At 43.8% G+C, this 7213-nt stretch overlaps 1 long non-coding RNA gene across 1 annotated transcript; it reads right to left on the bottom strand.

The window, feature by feature from the left end:
* Nucleotides 1-4581: 4581 nt before the first annotated feature.
* On the bottom strand, nucleotides 4582-6523 carry LOC124683290. The gene is made up of 3 exons (XR_006996615.1): nucleotides 6450-6523; nucleotides 5101-5233; nucleotides 4582-4872 (listed from the first exon to the last, which is right to left on the bottom strand). It is a non-coding gene; the product is annotated as an uncharacterized LOC124683290 (long non-coding RNA).
* Between the last annotated feature and the right edge of the window lie 690 nt (nucleotides 6524-7213).

The raw sequence follows: 7213 nt of genomic DNA, 5'->3' as shown, positions 1-7213 counted from the left end.
TAGGGCGGCGCGGCTAGGGGTGGGGCCACGCCCCCTAGGGTGTGGCCGCCTCGTCGCCCCTCTTCGTCTCCTCTTCGGACTTCTGGAAGGCTCCTTGCAAAATAAGACCATGGGCTTTTGTTTCGTCCAATTCCGAGAATATTTCCTGTGTAGGATTTCTGAAACCAAAAACGAATAGAAAACGAGAGCTGGCGCTACGGCATCTTGTTAATAGGTTAGTTCCGGAAAATGCATCAAAATGATATAAAGTGTATATAAAACATGTGAGTATTGTCATAAAACTAGCATGGAACATAAGAAATTATAGATACGTTCGAGACGTATCAGCAGTGACGATTGCCGTCGGCCTGCACCTCCCTCTTCCCTGCTCTCTGTCCATCTGCACTTCTCTTTTTCGTAAATACCTGACCCTGCTCTCCTTATCTTCTAGGATCACCGTAGAGTCCCAGTTAACGAGCGCCGCCGCTCGGCACGTCCTCGACGGAAACCAGGGGCACCGTCGAATACGACCCGGTCGTCCAGGAAAGCACCCCTCTCATCGCCGCACCCTCCATGCTGGTATCCGTATTCTTCGACCACCGCCGCGCTGCAGGCCTACGTCGTCAAGGTTCCGCCCGCCCCGGCGCCATGCTCGTTGTGGTCTGCGTTGACGTCCGCGAGCTCACCTGCAGGCCCGCGCCTTCAGAGGAGACCGCGCCGAGGCTCCTCCACTTCCTCCGCGCCGTCTACGTATCCTCCCCGAGTCCCCACGGTGAGCTCCGTCCTTCTGCTCGACTGCGGCAGCGCCGCCGTTGCTACGTCGCTGGGGAGACGCATGCACATGCATGCGGTCCACCCGTGCGTGGACTGCTAACTGGCCCAGCCCAGGCCACGGCCTCCTGCTCGTTCGGCCACCGGACCAGGCCGGCCCGGTACTGCTGGACAGATCCGTTAGCCACGGCCCGATTCCTTTATCTTTCTTTTCTTTCTGAAAATTAAACCTCCTACCAGATCTAGTTTAGGAAATAAATCACCAAAAATTCCTCGCACCCCCAAAATTTATGATTCAAATTTATTAATGCTTGTAAACAAATTCGTAATCACCTCCAACTGCATGCATATGATTTTACGCTATAGTTATTTACTGGTATTTAATTGGGTGAAATAGGTCTTTTGTAGTATTTAATTTATTGTGAGAGTTACGTAAGCCTTATTGCAGTGAGACCAATTTTTTTGGAAAGTAGATCTTTGTAGCTTTGTTTTGGTATAGGTTACCCTAGCAGGAGCTTCCTGGATTTAGCATGGTTAATAGATTCATATCTGGCCAGTAGGTCCTTGTGTGATTTTTATTTTGAAAAATAAAACTGTTTTTGAAACAAACCCAAATCCCAGTGCTAGGTACCACCTTAGGCTACTAGGGTGCCAAATGAAATATTTTTTTTGAGCTTTAGTTAATTTATTGGAGTTTTATAACCTAAACAGAGTACCTTTTTAGTATAAAAATTGTGGAAATTATTTTATAGGTCAGAAAAATACCAAACCAATTTTGGCAGATCACATTTTTCAGTACCTATCCAGTGATATGTTTGTTACTGGGTGGATATGCTCTAATGAGTGTGTTACTTGAAAATGGTTGGCTCTAGTTTCTGCCTTGTCAAAATATTTAAAAATATTTAAAAGCTTATTTTTGAAAATTTGCAGTTCATGTGAGTTCCACATGTTAATAGCTTCCAGTAGATATGCTAAATGTATTTTTGTGAGTAACAGAAAGATTTAGGTCATTTATTTAGTTCCTAAGCTATTTCTGGTTTTATTAAAATCATATCTATTTTTAAAAAAATCCAAATTTAGTGAATCCAATTTATGTAGCTTTATAAAGTCAAGCTTTACTCTCTGTGATTTTTTTACCAAATTTTTGTGTGCATTTTATTGAGTGGTTTGTTAATGTAGTGTTGTTGCTTATTTTACCTATAGGGAAATTGTGTTGTTTATGTTTAAAAATGCTTTTTAATGAACCTTGGCACCAGACCCCTACTGGTGGTTTCCAAAGGTCATTAGCCACCTTTGATTGTGAAGATTATGTTTTGTTATGAGGCAGAGCCTTTTTAGCAAAATAACCATTTTGCTCTAGGTGATATTATTCAATGTGTATAGTGTCTCCGATTTAGTGGTTGGCTGTTGTGTGCTGTTGTGTGGTTTGATGCTATGCCTAGGGATTGATTGCCTTCTCTTTCATTTTGCGGCGCTAGAATGCGAATACTATCGGAGAAGGAGGAGAGGATCCCGATGAGGATTTCGAAGAGGAAGGAAGAGCAAAGGTTCGTGAAGAAGAAGTCCAGGGACAAATAGCCAACCAAGGCAAGCCACCTCTTGATGCATCTCTGATCCTATATATCTTGCTCTTGCATTATTACATGTTTTATAAAGTGCATGTCTTTTATTTATTATGTCGGTGGTTAGCGCCACCCGGAGTTTTATTAATCCACCCTTAGGGTGCAGCCCTCGTTGGTACCTACTGATTACACCCCTAATAGTGATATGGTGCTTACCACCTTATCATCCTTGTCGCCACTTTTCAAGAAAAGATGGACTATAGGTTGGGAGCCCATTTGGAAAAGTTTTTGAAAAAAATGTTTCCGAGAAAGAAGTTTTTCGAAAACCTTGGAATGGGGTAACCCTGCCCAAGTGGGAGATTTTAAAATAAAAAGTGTTTTGAAAAAGGAAGTTTTGTTGGAACAAAGTGGAGATAAAGATGTTTTCGAAAACTTTGGTGCCTTGGGTACTTAACCTGACCAATTACACAGTGCAACCACGTTACCCCAAAGTGGGCACAGGACGTAGCATAGTAGTTTGTCTTGCCTTAGTTTGAGTCCTGCAAGTGTAGTGGCAGTCCGATCATGGACGCTTCGACCGGGGTTCTTCCCATGAGAAGGGACGCAACCCATTTGCCTTTTCAGGTACGCGGGGTACAACTTATAAGCTCCCATTGAAAGATGCCTAAGTGTTTGGACGGCATTCCGGAGGGTCGGGTGTGCCGGGGACTTCGCAACTCCTGGGTAAACGGCATCCCGGACTCTGGTGTTGGGAGGTACAACTCATTCGGCATGTCTTAGGCTAAGGTGAGCAAGCGAAAAACTGCGATCGGTTATCCGAGCCTCGCGTTGTGACGCTTGGTGAACCAGGGATGATCCCGGTGGATTTATTGGATCTTGTGGGGAAAGTGTAGAACCTCTGCAGAGTGAAAACTATTCGAATAGTCGTGTCCGCGGTTAAGGACGGTTGGGAAGGCATGATACCTACGCTGAAGAGTTTTGGTTTTATAAAAGTGTTTTCCAAAAAAAGTTTGGAAAAGGATACCAGTGGAACTGGTGGGAATGTACCTGGGAGGTACGGTGGAAAGTTGGAAAATTTGTTTTGGCCATATGAGATGGCCGGGAAGGAAACTGGGTCACCCTTACCTATTAGTCTTCAAAAGAAAACTTATTTTCAAAAAGGTTTTCAACAAAGATATAGAGGTGTCATATTCTCGAGAGAAGCTATCTCTCACTCCTTGTAACCTTAGAATAGTGCCTATTCCTTGCTACTGCCAAAAATGCATATCCTTTACTTCTCTCTAAGGTGGTTTGCGAGTACAATTCATAATGTACTCATGGCTTTGTCCCTGGCTATTTACTTGGCCAGACTTGGTGGAGTCCGACAGATGAAGAAGGAGTCGACGACGTCTATGCGAGCTAGGAACGTCTTCCCAGTCAGTTGCCTGTAGGGTTATGGCATGACTTGGCCATGCGAACGCTTTCGTTTGAAGTTTTTGTTGTGTGATTGTTGATCTCCTGCCATTGCGGCTCTTATGTAATTATTGGTCAAGTGACCTGTTGTAATCTTTTTATTCGGTACTGTAATGGATGATGTATTTGATACCAGTTCGGTTATGCCTTCACGACACACGGATCATCGTGAATGTGTATGCATAACGGGTGTTTCGGACAGCTAGTCCGGGGCCCCACAACGTCAATGGAGATGTCATCGTAAATAGTATCTGATCTTCGCCCTTCGTTCGTCGACGAGATCTTCTTCTTGGTGTCAATGATGATTGTGGAAGGTTAAATTTATATAGGTATATTTGTCTCTGCTGCTACGTCATTGATAATGGTGATTTATTATTCTGGACTCCGAACGAGGTCGTCTAGACTGTCTGATTGTTTTCATCTGCAATAATAGTGTTGGTACTCTTACTAATGTTTGTTGGTTACTTTAATGGCTAAGTGCGTGCACATAGCCTTGTTATTTCGGCTAAACCTAAAATCATGGGACAACTCTCATTGCTATTTACAGGTCCATGGTTTGGCACTTAGCATTTTTGACGAATGCATTCAAAAAACTACAAGATTATGTCTTGGAAGAAAAAAAAATAGTTTAAATATCTCAAATTTTTGCTCGTTTCTTCTAGAATTTAGTCTTTCCCTCTCTCTCATCCCCGTGTCCCTGACACCATGGATATAAGGTGACCCAGGAAACCCTTTGCAAGGGATCAACCATTAGAGAAGAATATAGCTATCCACTAGAACAATAGCTTCTCGCTCACTGAATTAGATAGCTCAAAGAACATCATTGTATAATGTAAGCTTATACACATCCTAGCATAAGTAGGAGTTTTACCTTCAATTGCTGGAGACAGCTCATATGTCTCTACCCTTATGCTTTAAATATATATATGGTATCGATTATCGATTAAAGTATTGAAGAAAAACAAAAAAAAAATACAAAGAAAAGAAAACAGAAAAGAAGGAAAAAAAATTCCGTACTAAATAGGCCGGCCCATAGGCCTCACCCTTCGCCGAGCGGTGTATAAAGGCTCGCGGTGGAAATTTGTGTATTGAGCAGATTGTGCCTGAACTGTCAAAGCACAAGCATCAGTATTGAAATTTGGAATTCCCAAGTTTCAAATATCAAATAGAAGACTCACTGTCCTACCTTGAAACAAATAAACCACAGGTAGTCAGATTATGTTACTACAATGAATAAACGTGTAGTCACGCTTCCTATGTAATTCATTTCTCCAATCAAAGCAGGATCAGCTTCTTAACATGTAATTTACACTTTCCATGGCATTACAGAACTAACCAGAACGCTGTCCAGATAATGACTTGGCCAAGTTTTGGAGTCCTCTTATATCATTGATCTTGCTCTTCTTCAGAATTGGATTAGTGGAGTCCACGGTGCTGGAATGATTGTGAACAAGAGCATTTGCAAAAGCCTAAAAGTACATAAAGGAGTAAGAATTAAGAAATACGGAGTATAACATATGAGATGCTGAGAGTAACAATATAATCAGGGGTTCATAAAAGATAGTTACAGTTCAAGCAACAGAATGTACTCCAGCAAAGAAAAGTTGATAACCTGACTGAGCTGATCGTATTAACATGATAAATGTAACACAGTCACAAATAGCCTTTATGAAACAGTATCCAGTGTAAGTAGCACACGGTCATCAAACACCTGTCATCACTTCGTTCAAGTATGTGCTAAGAGGAATGCTTTTCCATTCGAATCAGTTGGTAGGTTTCAGTTCAACGTTAAACTACTCTTGGGATATTGAAATGTTCAAGATTAAGAGTAAGGCAGCATGAAATTACTATCTCCTAGGAAAGTTATTTCAAGCATTATTTCTACCAGAATTAAGTCATCAGTTTTTTTCATGTCAAAGTACAACATGACCAGTTTCATTTCAGAGTAAAATAATAATACTTATAAGATGGCCTCAGTTTGTCCAATGAACAGAATAAATTCCAGTCTAAATTAAGTTTAAAAGCTACTGTGCATTGCAATGTAAAATGGATTAGTGAAGTGACAGAGAACAACACTAAACATACGCGTTTGCCATCGACTCATCCAAGGAGCTAAGAGGTCACTCTGAACTCTCAAGAAATAATAATAATAATGAACACATCATGATTGATAAATGCTCTGTGATGGTTTCTCTATACTGAACAGAAGCACTGAAACTGCATCACAAAAACCGACAGAGAACAACACGAAACATAGCCGTTTACCATCGACTCATCCAAGGAGCTAAGATGCCACTCTGAAATCTCAAGAAAAAATAATAATGAACACTTCATGATTGATAAATGATCTGTGATGGCTTCTCTATACTGAACAGAAGCACTGAAACTGCATCTCAAATATAACCGAGAAACCGCATCCCAATTCACACATGCCGCAGCCACAGGACACTACTTGTACTAAACCGAAGTGCTGAAGCTGCATCACCACTCACACACGCCGCAGGACTCTTCTATACTGAAACCAAGCACTGAAACTGCACCGCAAATCGAACCCTGAAACTGCAACCAAATCACACATGCCGCAGCACGCTTCTATACTGAACCGAAGCAATGAAGCTGCACCCCCAAATTCTCCGACCTTAGAGCGAGAATCTGACTTGCACAATGTGAACACTTGGTCCTCACCTCGACATCACCCGCGAGGGCGAAGGCGCGCGCGAAGAAATCGGCGACGTAGAGCCTCGCCCCGACCTCCTCAGCCGCGGCCGCAGCCAACGCCTCGGCCGAACGCTCCCGTAGCATTCGCCGGGCTTCCGAGCGCGTTGCTTGGCGGCCGCGTCAAGCACGCAGCAGCGGGGGATGCGGCCGCGCCGAGCAGCGGGCTCCACCGTCGTGAAGTCCGCACTCCCGTCCTTGGCCACCACCAGGTCCGGCGCCGCCTGGAAGCCCTGCAGCCGCCTCCGGTCGCCCATCGACACCCACGACGGGAACCCGCTCCACATCCAGGATGAGCGCCAAGACACTCGCTTGATCTCCCGGCGGCCGCTGCCCTCCAATTGACGAGCAAGGGCGGAATCGAGCCCGTATGTTGCCCTCCAATTGACGAGCAGGGGCGGAATCGAGCCCGTACCTTGAGCTCCCGCGGCCGCTGCCCTCCAACTGACAAAGATAAAAGATTCTAACACCGTATGTTGCCGTTTTCAGAAAGTGGGATGGCGAAATCTCAAAGCCAATCCAACGATGGCTGATGGGTGCTCACGTATACACGCGGTCACCAAATCCACTCTCATTCTACTTATATGTGGCACTGTCGTCTTGGTCATATTGGAGTGAAACACATGAAGAAACTCCATTCCGATGGACTACTTGAGTCACTTGACTTTGAGTCACTTGATAGATGTGAAGCATGTCTAATGGGAAAAATGACTAAGACTCCATTTTCCGGTATT

The sequence above is a fragment of the Lolium rigidum genome, chromosome 1 (genome assembly GCF_022539505.1).
Source record: "Lolium rigidum isolate FL_2022 chromosome 1, APGP_CSIRO_Lrig_0.1, whole genome shotgun sequence".
In the NCBI taxonomy this organism is placed as follows: Eukaryota; Viridiplantae; Streptophyta; class Magnoliopsida; order Poales; family Poaceae; genus Lolium; species Lolium rigidum.
The sequence above is the reverse complement of the archived record's forward strand: the minus strand, read 5'-3'. Positions and strand labels throughout refer to the sequence as shown.